At 38.3% G+C, this 16,728-nt stretch overlaps 1 pseudogene; it reads right to left on the bottom strand.

The window, feature by feature from the left end:
* Positions 1-3,247, bottom strand: part of LOC142442318 (stAR-related lipid transfer protein 4 pseudogene) — a 76,725-nt pseudogene extending 73,478 nt beyond the window's left edge.
* Between the last annotated feature and the right edge of the window lie 13,481 nt (positions 3,248-16,728).

Raw genomic sequence — 16,728 nt, forward strand, 5'->3', positions numbered from 1 at the left:
TCTGCTCAGGAAAAATGCTAAAGAAACTGTTGTGATATTGAACACAGCTTACAAGGACAGCACTATGGGGAAAACTCAAGTGTATGAGCAGTTTTCTCACTTCAAAAAAGGTGAAATGTTAATTGGTGACAAACCTCGTTCTGGATATCGGTCAACTTCCCATATGGATGAAAATGGCAACTGGTAGTGCGTGCAGTTTGTCCCACCAGGTCAGACTGTTAATCAAGTTTTCTATTTAGAGTTTCTGAAAAGATAGTCTATCAGTGTGTGACAAAAACGACCTGATTTTTGGCAGATAGGGGACTGGTTTTGCCACCACGACAATGTACCCGCTCACATTCTTCTCAATGCACCATTTTTTGGCAAAAAAAAAAAAAAAAAAAGCATGCTTCTCTTGCTTCTCACGCTTCGCATGCACCTTATTAACCTGACCTCACTTTGCCGGTGACTTCTTTTTGTCTCTGCAAATGGAGAGGGACACGGAAGGACAGCTTTTTGACTATGTAGGAGAGATAAAGAAAAAAACAAGGGGACAGGGGAGGGGGAGTGTTGTCAGTCATCCAAACAGATGAGTTTGAAAAATGTTTCTAAGACTAGAATGGCAGATTTGACAAATGTGTTAAATGTAATGGAGAATGCTTTGAAGGTGAAAAGGTTTTTTCTTAAAAAAATTTAAATATTTTCCTTTGAAAAAAATTCCGTTCTGGCGGATAGCCCCTTATCTATTACACTAAAGAGAGAGAGAGAGATAAAATAAAATTTAAAAAACTATCTGAATTTTATCATTTATAATTCTTTTCCAAATAGTTTAAAAAGTGAAATAAATCAATATGCATTGTTTAATCTTTAAGTATACAATGTGCACTATTTGTTTTGGATTGCTGTTTCTAATAAGAAATGTGAATGAATTCTGTTCCTCACATTTTAGGCTTATGACTTTTCCTCCCATTTTTATCATTTTAATTAAATCTCAAATTATTTATTTTTCAAAATACATGTTAAATTCTTATTATAATAGTGATTTCTTTCCCAATTTTCAATAATTGATTTTAGCTTCTAGTATTATTTCTCAAAGAAGTATGTCTATGTTATTTATCTTTAAACAATCATTGCACTATTTCAAAAATAAAAACACTTTGACTTTCAGTAATAAGTAGTATACAATTGCAGTGAACATGATTAACATTGGAATGGAATTTTTAAATAGTTCTGCCTCACTAAACTAATCCCTCCATTACTTATATTTGTTGTTGCTGTCATTGCATACCATGGAGTAGATTATAACTCATGGCATCCCCATGTGACAAAGTAGCAATTTCTCTTGGCTTTCCCTGGCTGTAACCTTAAGGGAAGCATATTGTCACGTTCCATGAAGTGGCTGTGTGGGTCCAAACTGCCAGCCTTTTTGGTCACCAGGTGAGCACTTTGCCATTGTGAGCCTTGAGGTCCTCTTACTGCTTTTGTGATGCTCCAATAATTTATACTGCTTTCAATGAAAGTTATTGCTTTGTATCATTTATCAAAGCCTGCGTGCTATTAGAATTTCTTCCTTCAATGTCACTTGCTCTTCATCATCTTCTCCTTAAAACATTTGAAATTCAAATAACTTGTTTTGCAACAGTAACTACATCACGCTGGTATTCTTTTGATATTTCTGTAACAATTCCATTTTCATTTGCATTAATGTAACATTCCATTTTCCTGTTAATTCTTTCAATAATGAAATCTTCAGCTTGAGCACTTCTTTAGTTCTTTTACCTTATGAAATGCTAATAATGTTAAGCGTCGTTCTATAGAGAGGCAAAACTAATGGCACTTGTATAAGTATATAAAGAGAGTAGTTTATATCAAGAAAAATTGCTCACACCATGTAGCACTGTTATCAGATATTACACAGGAGGCTTTTCCTGACTTGCATGGCTGCCAGGGCGGGGATGCCTAAAGCTAAGACGAAGCCAGGAACCTAGAAAGCAAGGATGCCAGGATTCTGGAAAATCAGAGGCTGATGGAAGCAGAAAGGAATCAGCACATGAATGTTATGACAGGGCACAGATATCTCTCAGAATTGGCAGACAATATCCCAGTCCAATTGCACAAATCCCAACGGACCAAAAGCATGATTAAGGTTAGCAACCGTAAAATAGGGTGAACTATTTGTGCACAGATTATAGATTTAAAATAAGTCATATCCCCATAGATAAATCTGTGTTAGTCTAGGTGGACTAGAGAAACAAATCCAGGGAGACTGAAAAGTGTATAAGAAGGAGGTTTATATACAAGAGCAATTGAATATTGAGAAAATGTCCCAGCCCTGTCCAGATTAAGTCCATAGATCCAATATTAGACCCTATGTCCAATACCAATCTATAAAGTCCTCTTCAGACTCACGGAATGCATGCAATAATGCCAAATACAGGAGGATAACAGGCCAGTGGGTTGGAAGTCTTGTGGATGCAGTGGTGTAAGCATATCAGTGATGGCAGGGGTCTCTATGTCACTTCTCCGGCTCCACAGGTGTGGTTGCATCAGGGTAGGTCCATGTAGCTACTCCAGCTTCCAAGGCATAGGGCCATATGTATTGTTTGTAGAGCATCTCTCAGGGAGTGAGCAGAGAAAGTGGAATCTCTGCCTCCAAGGAGAAAATACAGGATTTCCCAGAATTCTCAGGAGAAGGCCAAGCCCACACTGAGGCCTCATTAGGTTATGTCTTAATTGACAGAACAGACTCCACCCATTCACTCATAATCCTCTCACATTGACACCACAACATCATCTGGCTGTGATCCAAATGGAGGTGGCCTTACTACCACCCTACTGAGGATCTTGGTCTACCCAACTTGACACAAAACCTAAGAATCATAGTTCACCCCTTGTCATCTTGGCACTTGTACACATCTCTTTAGCCATACATAGTCTTAAAGTACACAATGATCAAATAACACTTGCACCAAAATTAGCACAACTAACTTATATACAAATATAAATACTAATAATCCCATTACAATTTGTATTTTATAAACAAATGAAATAAAAATATGTGTTGCACACATGCAATGAGAAGATAATATAATAATTACAGTCCTTGTTGCTTCAACTGATCACGTGGCTGGAGAAGATACTTAGAACTATCTTTTTCTATCACCCATTTCATAGTCCACCCTCAAGTCCCTCAGCTGGTCATGGTTCTTTACCTGGCAAAGTGATCCACATCTTCCTCAAGTTTCATGGTCATTAGTAATTCTGACATAGTTTGGTTGCTTCTGTTTATCAATTATTTTTAATAGTTTTATTAGCCTTTACTTCACATTCATACTATTTAATCATTCAATTATATTAAGAAAATGTGTGTAATTATCACCACAATCAATTTCATAATACTTTCTTCTTGTGCTCATAATTGTTAACTCCTTATTCTCCCCATTTTTCTCTGCCACCTCCCTAGACAATTATCAGTGCAGTTGCTGTCCTTATAGATGTACCTATTATGGATTTTATACACAGAAAATTGTAGAAACACAACCCTAATGTAAGCAAAGAAACAAACAATTAATAGACAACAACAATTAATAGACAACAACCCAACAACAATTAATAGACAAAACACAGAGAAGCCTCAACAACAACATCAAAAGGAGAACTAGTCAACACTGAAACACCTTTTAAATGGGACAATGGGCTATCAAATAATAAGGTATCATATTTTAGCCTAATTACAACTGCCTTCACAGACTTGCAATGCTCCCTGTGAGAAAGCAGGGCTCTGTAGGGGGTTATTGCAGGGCTCTGCAGGGCTCTGCAGGGGGGTATCTGCAAACAGATACTGCTCCCACTGCTCTGTGCAGGCGGCAGGCTCACAGTTTCAATGCTGAAATCATTCATTCCCTCCTGCAGATTTGGGCTCTGTTAGTTACAGTCCTTGTATCACATATGCGGGTGTGTTTTTCCATGTGGACTTAGTTCCTAATTGGACACATTTAACCGAGTTCTTATCTATTCTGTAGTGACCATTGCTATGTACTATAGAATACTGAGTGTTTAGACCCTACCCTTTCAAGTCACCAGACATTCTAAAGAGGCCACACTGGAATAATTCTGTGTGGAAATCCCACTAAGTGAACTGGGTTTTGCCTCAAACTGATCTGTAGCAGATTTAAAGAGCACTCTCTTTTAGACATAAGGCTAGTCTGAGAAGAAAAAGATGACTGCTATCCCCAGGTCATGAAATTGGTGGTTTGGACTTTGGTTCAGTTTTCTTGTTTTGAAGGTGTCTAATCAATGCAGAGATGGGATTAGGATATACTATTTTAATGCCTTCCTTGCGTTCAGTTCATGTGTTGTGGTTTGGATCCGGCCTACACTTACATAATTTCCTTTTTCTCAACAATGTTTTACATTGGCTAAATCAATGACAATATCAATGGAATTACTTTCTGGTCCATATGAGAATTCATAATGTTCTCCATCATAAAGTGATAATGATGTCTCTAAAATGAATCAGAAACATATATAAACCGTGGATATATGAATTTGCATTTTGGGTCTGTGGTAGTGACATAATCTGTTGCCAATTTGAGATTTAAGAGTGAAGGGGTGAATTTTAGCCAGGCAATCAGGTCACAGCTTGATGATTTCATTTGGAGGCACGGAGAAGATAAATATCTCACTGAAGGCAGGACTCAGGCTCACTCCCTGCAAAACATTGCTGACCAGGTTGATGGAGCTATACTGATGCATCCTCAGCCCTAGGAGCTGAAGGAACACAAAGAGGTCCCTGGCAGTGCTGAGATGCTTCAACCACCACTGGATCCACAAGACTTTCCATCCACTGGCCTGTGATCATCCTCCATTTGGCATCATTGCAGGTGTGTGCGAATCTGAAGAAGAACGTACAGATTAGTATTGGACATATGGGCTAATATCAAACTTATGGACTTGATCTGGACTGGGTTGGGATGCTTTCTCAATATACAATTGCTCTTTTATATAAAACTTTCTTTTATACACATATGAGTGTTTATGAATTAGTTTCTCTAGTCTACCCAGACTAACACAGGTCCTAACCCCAGTCTAAGACAATTAGTTCTTATAATATGGTCATATTCAGTGCTCATCCTCATGAAGAAATCACTGAAGATATGGACACTGTAGAAAAGTGTGGTGAAGAAACCAAATAGTGCCAGGCTGCCAGAAAGAATAGTGCCTAGGAACTTAAAAGGTTGTATTAAAAGAAGCATTCATCTAAGTGAGGTGTCGACTATGTTTACTGTTTCCTTTAACAACAGGACAATGGCATGGTGGCCAGAGATGGAAATCTGAGTGATCTGTATAAGTTTGAATTTACTCAAGGTGATTTGTTTCCCAGCATGTGGTCTTTTTTCAAATTTGTGCCATCTGCATTTGAAAATAATATGATATATTTTTGCAGTTGGATGGAGAGCTCTAAATATGTCTATCAGGTTGTTTAATTGTTGAGTTTAGTTGTGTAGACTCCTTGTGAGCTTCTTTTGCACTGATCTGTCTTTCTCAAAGAGCAGTTTATTGTAGTGTCATAATATGGATGTAGAACCTGTGATTTTGTTTATCTTTTGAAGGGTTTGGTTGATGAATTTTGTGGGTCTCTCTTTGGGGACATATATATATTTTTTATGCTCTTAGCTTGCACATCCCATAAGCTTTATATAGTGCCCATCCCTATCTCATGTTATATCTTGCATCTTGAGATTGATTTTGTCAGAGATTAGGATTACAACTCCTACTTTTTTTCAAAATGTTTATTAGCTTGATATTCTTTGAACTTCAGCTTGTTTTTGTCTACTACCTTGAGATGTGTCTTTGCAGACAACCAATTGATGTGTTCTGTTTCCTAATCCAATCTGTTGTCTTTGTCTTTTAATGGGTAAATTCAGACCTTTGATGTTCAGAGCGATCACGGAAGTGTGGATTCTGTGCTGTCATCTCATATCTTTTGGGTTAGAAATTTTCTTCCCTTTCTCCTTAGCAGTGTGTTTTGTGTGTGTGAGGGGGGGGGAGACCAATTCTTGCCTCCTTTTTACTATTGGCCCAATGATGTTTGAGGCAGTGCTTTCATTATTTTGCCTTCAAGATAATGATACGCTAGTGGTTTCTCATGTTTGCGCTCTGTGAATGATGCTCTTCTGTCCAAAGTGAGCTGGAAAGAATTTTTGTAGTGCTGTTTTGTTGTTGTTGTTTGCTTACTTGTTTTTTCTAATTTTTTTTTCTTTTTCTGGGAAAACTTGACCTCTCCGTCTATTTTTATGGATAGTTTGGTGGGATAGAGAAATCTTAGTTTACCATTATTCTCCTTCAACTTTCGGAAGAGGCTACTCCACTCTCTTCTTCATGGTGTCTGCTGATAAGTCTGAATATATTTTTGTCTGAGTACCCTTGTACATGACTGCTTTTTTTTCTATAGCTACTCTTATGACTTTTTTCCTTCTTCTCAAAGTTTGATGATTTGATTATTATATGCTTTGTGTGTTCTTCTTGGTTTTCTGTGGGATTAAGAAGATTTTCCCCCAGCTTTGTCTCCCCCAAATATATGTCAAACACTGGAGGTTGTTTGCCAGCATGTGTTGGGAGGTCATATGCTTAAGAGATATCCTCCCTGAAGGCCTTCAGCCATCAGACTACTGTCTGGTCTCACAATAGTTGGGGCTTACTCCCAGCAGTTAAGTACAATAGATTACTTCCCCTGAAAGCTTAGGTTAAATCAAGTCTCCAGCTCAAGGGCAATGAAGGTTAGGCCACCATCATAAATCTAGGATCCGCCCGTTTTGTCACATGTGTACCTCCAGTCTCTCCCCTTCCTATTACATGTATAGCCCTAGATCGTCCCCTTCATTACTGTATTACCTATAGCACAACCCCTTCCTGTGAAGTATGTCTTCACCTAGAATTAGGGAGCTTGCATGCCCCCAAAAGATGTATGTTTGGTTTAGTAATAAATCTCTCTCGCTCGCTATAGCAATTCCAATCTTCCACATCCTCACGTGTACCACCAAGAGGAACTGAGATGAGCATGCTACTATGAAATGTGTCTGACTCCATTATTTCACTCTCTCTTATTCTTTATGACTTTACTATAATCTTTGCTTATTGTTGCTGTCAATTGCGTCTGCAGGGCGTGTGATGATTTGTTAGAGGTTGGCTCCCCTGACAGTTTTCAGTCTGATTGGTGTCCTCTCTGCTTCATGGATAATGGTCTGATTCTGATTCATTAGATTGGGGAAGTTTTCATCCAGAAATTTCTGCACTATTCTGGCTATTGACTTCTTTGTTGGGTCTTGTTCTGATCAGAATACTATTCCTCTTCACAACCTTGCTCATTGTACTCAGGTTTTCTTCAGCTCCCTTGATTATTATTTGCGATTTCCTCACCTGTTTGTTGAATTCTACTTGACTTTCTTACATGCTGCTGATATGATTATATACCTCTTCCATCCTGCTGATAAGGCCTTTTGCCGCTTGCTTTGCTTATGCTGCATTTTCCCTTAACTCTTTTGTTTTCCTTTGCTATGTGGACTCTGCATTAATTTTTTCATTCTTTTTCTGTATCTTTTATGACTCTAAACAACATTCTGAATTAGGTAATTAGTATATTGTGCCAACCTGGCCGATAAACACATGTGGGATTAATTGAAGGGCAGAGAGATAAATGGCTAGGGGAGGCTCACCTTTTTTATCTCTTGCTCTTTGATCATCAGACCAGTGTGCGCCTGCCTTGCTTGTTCTGTGCCTCAGTTTGCAACTACACTACCCGTGGGACACCTAATTCATGAACTGTGTCGCTGTAATTTGAGGTTCCTTCAAGACCTGCTTTGCCACACCATTGGAATTTACATCTCTTGAGCTGGGGACTGTCGGACCTTGTCATCTTGCTAACTGTTGATGACCCGCCTTGCTGTTTGCTGCCTGTTCCCAGATAGTCTGACTTGCTCTACAGAGGACTACCCGGTGGCCCTCAAGACATGAAGGATTGCCAGTGTCTTACAACTGTTTCACAGGAGTGAGTTCCACCGAGCCATTTTACTGCTTTGTAATTTAATTAACTGTTTATTTCTTGTTATATATCTATCTGTATAGATATATATAAAAGTATTAGCATTCAATTTTTTTTTCTCTAGAGATGCCTGTCTAACACGCTGAAAATTTGTGGCAGTTCAAAGTCTGCTTCTTCTATGTACATTACTGGTTTCAGGTCCTCTTCTGACATTTCAATTTGTTTCCTTACTTTCTGCAGTCAATGTTGATGTGGATCTGCATGTTGTTTTGGTGGATCTTAGCACCATTCTCCCATAAGACCAGCTGCCCTGTGTTTTCTCTCTGAGAGGCTAATAAGAAGGATTCAATGGAATTCCTGGGGCCCATTGTGCTGCGGGCTTGTGCTGTGTCTCTATCTCACTGGGGTTTTACAATCTTCCTAGGGACACGGGGATTAACTATTTGGAGTGGCAGTTCAGTGCACTTCTCAGGCACCATGACAGGGCTGGTCTCAGCCAGCCAGGGGGTGGTGCTGGGCAGGCTGATCACATGGGAAGTACAAAGTAGAGGTCCCAGAATGTGTGAAGCACTGGGTGCTGGCATGAGGTACCTGTGCGGCACTAAGTGCAGGCCCACTGCAGCAAAGGTGGTGGGCAGGGGACAGGGCTGTGGATCATGAAGCAGTTGTGGCAGGTGGGGGGCGGGGCTGAGGGGCCACAGGAAGCTGTGTCTTTTCACTTTCCATGGTGTTAAATCCTCACAAGAAATGCTTGAGGACTTCAATCCGTTAATGTCATTAATGTTGAATCTACTTTGAAGAATAATTGGCCCCAGGTTAAGTGCCCTTTAACCTGAAAAATTCCGTTTTTACCACAAGGTTCTATTCTAATTCATAAAATTTTCATTGGATAATTTTCCAAATCAGATTGCCTAGATTGTCTATATTTAGCCTGTTGTATTATTTTATTGTAATAGCGTTGCTAATCACACAGTGCTAAAATGATGGATAGTTGTCTGGCATTTGTTTCCTTGGACAAAAATAAGACAGTTTGATTCCATAAAGGTTATTGTTACCTGTTGGATCTCTGTGGTTCGGAATAAACTCTAAACGATGGCCTTGCTGTAATGCTGCATGCAATGCCCTAGCATTTTAAGCACCGGCAGTGTCACTGACGCTGGGGTAGTTTCCTCAGCGCTCTCGGACAGATTCGCATTAATGGCCTGGTGAGACCTTGTCAGTTAAGGGTGGCTTTGTAGGACCAAAGACCATTGTATAAACAATCTTTTCTCACATTTTTTTTTCAGAAATAGTATTGGTTCAGTGGTTATTTAACTACTAATGGATAAGTCAGTAGTTTGAACCCACCTGAAACTCTATAGGGAAAAGATGTGGCAAACACATTCTGTAAAGTTTTAACCTTTGGAAATCTGTGAGTGTAGTTCTACTGTGTTGATGGAAACTCATTTTGGTGTGGGAGAGTGGTATAACCCTGTTGGGAGGCAACATTGGAAGCACTTTTGGTATAGGACAAATGTTTGGGATGACATTTATCTAGTCAAACACCTTGAAAAAAATCCTTATTTATACCATTCTAAAGAACAGTGATCCATCAGAATTTTGAATTTATTAAGTATCATTATTAATATCTCATGTGGATAAAATTTTGCTGAAGACAATTCAAAATTATTTTCAACAGTGAATCTCTATCATTGATTCCCAAACTTATTTGGCATAGAACCACACTAAATTGTTCTAGTGTCTCTAAGGGGTGGTTGGTATCACCCACTCTGGGAAACATTAATCTACAGATAGTTGCCAGAAAATCAAGTTGAATATGAAAGAGTATATAGGATAAAGAATATCAATTATAATGTCAAATGGATTTCTAAAAGCAGAGGATTTTATGCCGATGTTTATATGTGTTTTGTTGACTATGCAAATGAATTTTGCATACTACAGAGAAGAATGGGAATTCAAAACCATGTTTTGGACTATTAGGCCATATGTTGGCTATTTGAATAGGACAAGAGGGTACTTCATGATTTCACACCCAGGTAGATGTGTGTCAGGGTTGTAACCTTTCACCATCCCTATTGAATCTGTTTTATGCTGAATAAATATCTGAGAGGATTGACAATATGACGAAGAATGTGGTATCAGAATTTGGCAGAAGGCTCATTAAACGTCTCAAATATGCAGATAACGCAACCTTGTTTGCTTAAAATGAAAAAAAATTGATGTACATTGATGAACAGATTACAACTCCACTTGAAGAAAATAAAACCCCTCACAATAAGACTAATTAACAGTATCATGATAACTGGAGAAAAGATTGAGTTGCCATTGATTTAATTTTGTTTGAATCCACAATTAAAATTAATGGAAGTTGCAATCAAGTAATCAAAAGACATATTCCAATGGGTAAATCTGAGCACAAGATGAGAAAAACTAATATATTTGTATTGATAGAATAGAGGCGGAATGCTGCTTAGAAATAGGGATGGTGAGATTTGATTATATGCAGTTTTAGACATAGTTTTCAGGGGAGACTAGTCTCTGGAATAGGAGAACCTGCCTGGTAAAATAAAGGGCCAGAATAAAAATTAGAAAAGAAATTCCAATAATATCAATTGAAAAATTTCTGTAACAGTGGTATCAGACATAACACTTGTGAGGATGGTCCAGAATCTGGCAGTGTTTTGTTCTTTTGTGTACAGCAGGATCACCATGAGTTAGATCCAACTGAGTGATATTTAACAACATGACTGTTTTGCCTACATAAAATGCAGTGCAAAAGGGAATTTGGATAGTGAGATTGTCAACTGGAATCAGCTGGTTTGTAGACTAGGGAGGGTAATAGTAGGTTCTGGAGGCAGCTACCTTGACTGAAATGGAGGGGGGAAGAGTCTCAAATTTTGTTATAATATTAATTTTCCCACCACTTTAGAACAGTCCTTGATATACTCGAATTCATTTCCTATCTATAATTTGAACACATGGAAACCTTAAGTAGTTTATTCTAGTACAATCCTGAATGACATAATGACTGAATAATTTCCTTTAGGATTAATATACATATATGTACACATATACATATATTTCAATATTTTATCCACTATCACTCAAATTAATTTTATGCGCCTATACAAACATATATTGTAAGAGAACAAATTAGTGGGGAAAACTATGAGAACAATGGTGATATATTTGTTTTTATACAAATGTGATATTCTTCTCTAAATATGTGTCCCTTTTTTTTCTTGGCTACTTACTGTCCTTTACCACATCTTGCAAGGCAAGCATGATGGCTGTTATATATTTATGATTCTCAGTGATTTGGCAACTGCGGACTGAGTGTACTTTCAGAATGTACTACAATGTAATAACTTTCCACTATATGATGTGTTAATTAGCCAATCACTAGAAAAGGGAGGTTCCTAGAGATTGTGAAATGTCTCTAAAATATAAATAGATATTCTCTCAAAACCTAGTCTCTTTTCCATTATACTCTCCTGGTTGCTAATTTCTGATCTGAGGTCCATAAGCCTGGAGAAGTCTCTGCCTTGACATCTGACACAAAGAATTTGGATTTGCTCAGGACCCACAGACTCTTGAATCTTTCTTTGGGATGGGTACACATATGGATCCCTTCCCCTCATTTAGCCAAGTAGCTGCCTTGCAAATTTCCTGGCGTAGATGGGGTAGTGCTTCCAGCGCTTCATCAGCTTGTTGAAATGTTTCAGTAGGTATTTCATCAATTTCGGGAAGCTTGTTTTCCTCTAATGCCTTCAGTGAAACTGCAACTTCAAAGCAGCTTGGATGGTACTCCTTTAGTACCATTGGTCCTTGATCATATGTTACTTCTTTTTTTTTTCTCTTTTATTTTATTTTATTTAAAAAATTTTTTTTTATTTTAACAATTTATTGGGGCTGATACAATTCTTTTCACAGTTCATACATATACATACATCAATTGTATAAAGCACATCTGTACAGTCTTTGCCCTAATCATTTTTTTCTCTTTTCTTCTTTTACATTTTATTAGGGACTCAAACAACTCTTACCACAATCCATACATATACATACATCAATTGTATAAAGCACATCCATACATTCCCTGCCCCAATCATTCTCAAGGCATTTGCTCTCCACTTAAGCCCCTTGCATCAGGTCCTCTTTTTTCCCCCCCTCCCTCCCCTTTCCCCCTCCCTCATATGCCCTTGGTAATTTATACCTCGTTATTTTGTCATATCTTGCCCTATCCGGAGTCTCCCTTCCCCCCTTCTCTGCTGTCCCTCTCCCAGGGAAGAGGTCACATGTGGATCCTTGTAATCAGTTCCCCCTTTCCAACCCACTCACCCTCCACTCTCCCAGCATCTTCCCTCACACCCTTGGTCCTGAAGGTATCATCCACCCTGGATTCCCTGTACCTCCAACCCTCATATGTACCAGTGTACAGCCTCTGTTCTATCCAGCCCTGCAAGGTAGAATTTGGATCATGGTAGTTGGGGGGAGGAAGCATCCAGGATCTGGGGGAAAGTTGTGTTCTTCATCGATACTACCTCACACCCTAATTAACCCATCTCCTCTCCTAAACCCCTCTATGAGGGGATCTCCATTGGCCGACACTTGGGCCTTGGGTCTCCACTCTGCACTTCCCCCTTCATTTAATATAATATATATATACACATACATATATACATATACACATATATACACATACACACACACACTTATATCTTTTTTTTTCCATGATGCCTTATATCTGGTCCCTTGGGCACCTCGTGATCGCACTGGCCAGTGTGCTTCTTCCATGTGGGCTTATTTGCTTCTGAGCGAGATGGCCGCTTGTTCACCTTCAAGCCTTTAAGACCCCAGACACTATCTCTTTTGAGAGCCGGGCACCATCAGCTTTCTTCACCACATTTGCTTGTGCACCCATTTGTCTTCAGCGATCCTATCATGGAGGTGTGCAGTCAATGATATGATTTTTTGTTCTTTGATGCCTGGTAACTGATCCCTTTGGGACCACTCGATCACACAGGCTGGTGTGTTCTTCCATGTGGACTTTGTTGCTTCTGAGCTAGATGGCCGCTTGTTTATCTTCAAGCCTTTAAGACCCCAGTCACTATCTCTTTTGATAGCCGGGCACCATCAGCTTTCTTCACCACATTTACTTGTTCACCCACTTTGGCTCCAGCCGTTGTGTCGGGAGAGTGAGCATCATAGAGTTCCAATTTAATAAAAGAAGGTATTCATGCATTGAGGGAGTGTTTGAGTAGAGGCCCAGGGTCCTTCCGCCACCTTAATACTTGACCTATAAATATAGACACATAGATCTATTTCCCCATCCTCCTATATATATTTGCATGTACATGTCTTTGTCTAGACCTCCATGAATGCCCTTTGACTCCTAGCTCTTTCCTCCATCTCCCTTGACTTTCCTCCTGCCCTACTACCATGCTTCATCACCACCTGGGCTAGAGTATACCTCTTCTCTAAGCAACCTTACCCTTGATCATTTCCCACTAGGCCTGCCACTCCCCCTTCTCTACCATTTGGGGTCCCATGTTTTTCCCTTGTCCCTGGGTTTGTTAACACCACTTCCTTACCCACCCCCATCCCCCCACCCCAAGTCCCCCCGGAACTGTCGGTCCCGTTGTTTTTCATCCAGATAGTTCATCCAGCCTGTCCTATTCAGAGAGACCTGTGGAGTCACTAACATGCACGAAAACTAGACAGAGGAACACAAAGCAACAGTATACAACCAGACAACAAAACAACCAAAACAAACCACTGAAAAAGAACAGAACAAAACAGTTCACAAGAGAAAAGCTTGTAGTTAGTTCAGGGATCGTTTGCTGGCCCTTAGGAGTGTTTTCCAGTCCAGTCTGTTGGGGCACCACGCCCTGGCCCCAAAGTCCACTTTCAGCATTCCCTGGGGACCTTGCCACTCCATTCCCTTGCTGTTCCGCTGCACTCCCCCAGTGATTTGCCTCGGTGTGGTGGGATCAGGTCAGGTGCAATTCCCACACTGTGTCTCCGGTGCTGTCCCCTGTATCGCCCTTAGTCACTGAGGGGCATCATGTCTCATAGTAGGGCCAGCCATGTTGTTCTCTCTGTGGACTGGCTGCTCTACTCAGGAACATCATCATCACGGCCTGGTGGGCCAGGCTGTGCTCCACTCTCTCCTCCTGCCCCTTCATCTGCTCCCGTGTGCTCTGATCAAATATGTCCATCTCCCATAGCTGCAGAGTCAATGTCGTCCTTTGGAACAAATTCTTTTCGGGGGAGGGGCAGGAATCCACTTAATTTATGGTGCTGGGGCCAGCCTCCCAGACCTCTCCACCGGTTCCCTCCTCCACGCCGGGATATTGCATTCACACCTTGCGACACTGGGTTGAAGTCTGGTCCCACTTTCCCTGTGGAGATATAAACCATACCCTCCCCTTGGGTGGATTAATGCCCCATTTCTGTCATGCTGATTGTACTTACCTCAGGGGACTCATGTTGTACCTGTCCCTTTGGGTCTGGCTTACCTCGCTTAACATAATTCCTTCCAGCTCTTCCCATGAAATAACATGTTTCATGTGCTCATCGGTGCTTTTTAGTGCTGCATAATACTCCATTGTGTGTATGTGCCAAAGTTCTTGAAGTGGTTGCATGTCTACTAGTTCTTTTGGGTAGAGTGACTCTTTCTATTACTTCCATCAACTTTTGATACTTCTTTCATTGTTTATTATTTTTCCCAAGACTCTTTCAGTACTGCAATTCCTCCTTGAATATTGCTTCATTTCCATTTGATTTCAGAGTACTGCTTTCATTTTAAGGTAAACTATAGGATTCTATATTCACAATTATATCTCCTTATAATTGATGTTTTGCTGTTTTGATTTATTATTATCTATAATACCTTAGGTGGTTTTGAGATGAACTTTAGCTGATGTTAATACCTTAAGGGGGGCCTCCTTTATTGTTAAATTCATATGTTATATTATTTCCTTAATAATTACAATACATTTTACATAGTTTTGGAAGCCTTAAGTTCCAACTTAAGTAAAGTAAAGTAGTAAAGTATTAACAAATTTGACAATGTATTAATCTTCCAATATCTGCACCATTTAATCATAATTATGTAATAGGGAAACATAATGTAGCCTCAATAATAAAGATATACATGTATATACAGATCTATATGAAGTAATGCATTTCTTTGCATGGGTGTTCAATATTGATGATTCCTCCATAAAGACCATTTAAGAAAACAATTAAACATGTGGAAAATCAAATATACATATAATGAAAATTTGACACAAATATGTACTTATATATGCCTAATATGTAGTAAAACATTGTGTGGAAAATAAAGATATGTTTTTGTGATATGGGAATAGAAAGTTACAAAATAAGTCCTGGATCAAAAGTAAAATTAAAAATTACTTGTGTAATTAAATTAAATTAAATTTAAATTTAATTACTTGTGTAATTAAAAAGTAAAAATTACTTTTGTAATTTATTTTTTAAATGTAAGAAGTAATACTGTAAAATATAATATTTATAGTCATTTATTCAACAACAAATAAAGGCCAACATTTCCATCAATTAATAGCTTTCAAAAGTTGAAAAGCAAAATTTCTAAAACTATATTGGATGCAATTGAGTGATGCAAACAAATGCATAATTGGATGAATAGAAAACAATTTATAAATCACAGATCATATCCCAAACCCTTTTCATTATTTAAAAAAAGTAACACCTCTTTTAAGAAATAATATATATATGCAATATAATGTGAAATATTAAAAAACTAGAGGATCTTTTAGTAAAATTCATTCATTTCTTTATTAATAAGGTATTTGATAGAAATAAGGTAGCAAAAATTAAGACCAAGCAACTGGATGGGAAACCAAGATTTAAACTATCATATGAATGGAAAAATATATCCCTAATTTGGAGAAAATAACTGCTCCTCTTTTGAACTTCTGTGTCTGGACACACCATAAATTGGAGTTGATGATGTATTAAAAGGAATTTAAAAGTCTCACTATGGATAGATTTCTGGAACAGGAGTGCTTCCCATCTGCTTTCATTATCCATAATTGAAGACTAAAAAAATAGAGGTCATGCCAAAATACATCAGAGGCCAGAGGAAAGCATGGACTAACAAGCCAAATATATACTCTATTCCCTACATTCAAACCACATACCTACGTAATAGTAAGTTACTTTAATTTCAATTCAGTATTAATGATCGGAACCTTTTTTCGGTGTGGGAATACAATAATGATTATTTTTAATTAAAAATAATGCTTTAAATTTTAAATTTAGAATTATTTAAATCTCCTTGTCAAGCTTAATAACATTTTTTTCTGTGTTAATGCAGTTTTTGAGTCATGAAGAAATATTTTATATATATACATAAAACTTCCAAAATTTTCTTTAAAAGTTACACCTCCACTTTTCTACTGATAGAATAATACTAGAATGATAATATATCAATTTAAATTAAATACACTTTTATTCATCTCAATGTTTAAATTAAAGTACATATTGTATATTATTTATTGATATTTAAAAAGAATATAAACAACTATATTTTACAGATGATAAAACTTGGGACATAAATAATAAGTGTTTGCTCAAATTACACAGGAAGTAACTGACTGCTGAGATTAGGAGAAGTGTTATCTCAATAAGACTTTATTCTTTTGATTATTGTGCTATAT

The sequence above is a fragment of the Tenrec ecaudatus genome, chromosome 3 (assembly GCF_050624435.1).
Source record: "Tenrec ecaudatus isolate mTenEca1 chromosome 3, mTenEca1.hap1, whole genome shotgun sequence".
Classification (NCBI taxonomy): Eukaryota; Metazoa; Chordata; class Mammalia; order Afrosoricida; family Tenrecidae; genus Tenrec; species Tenrec ecaudatus.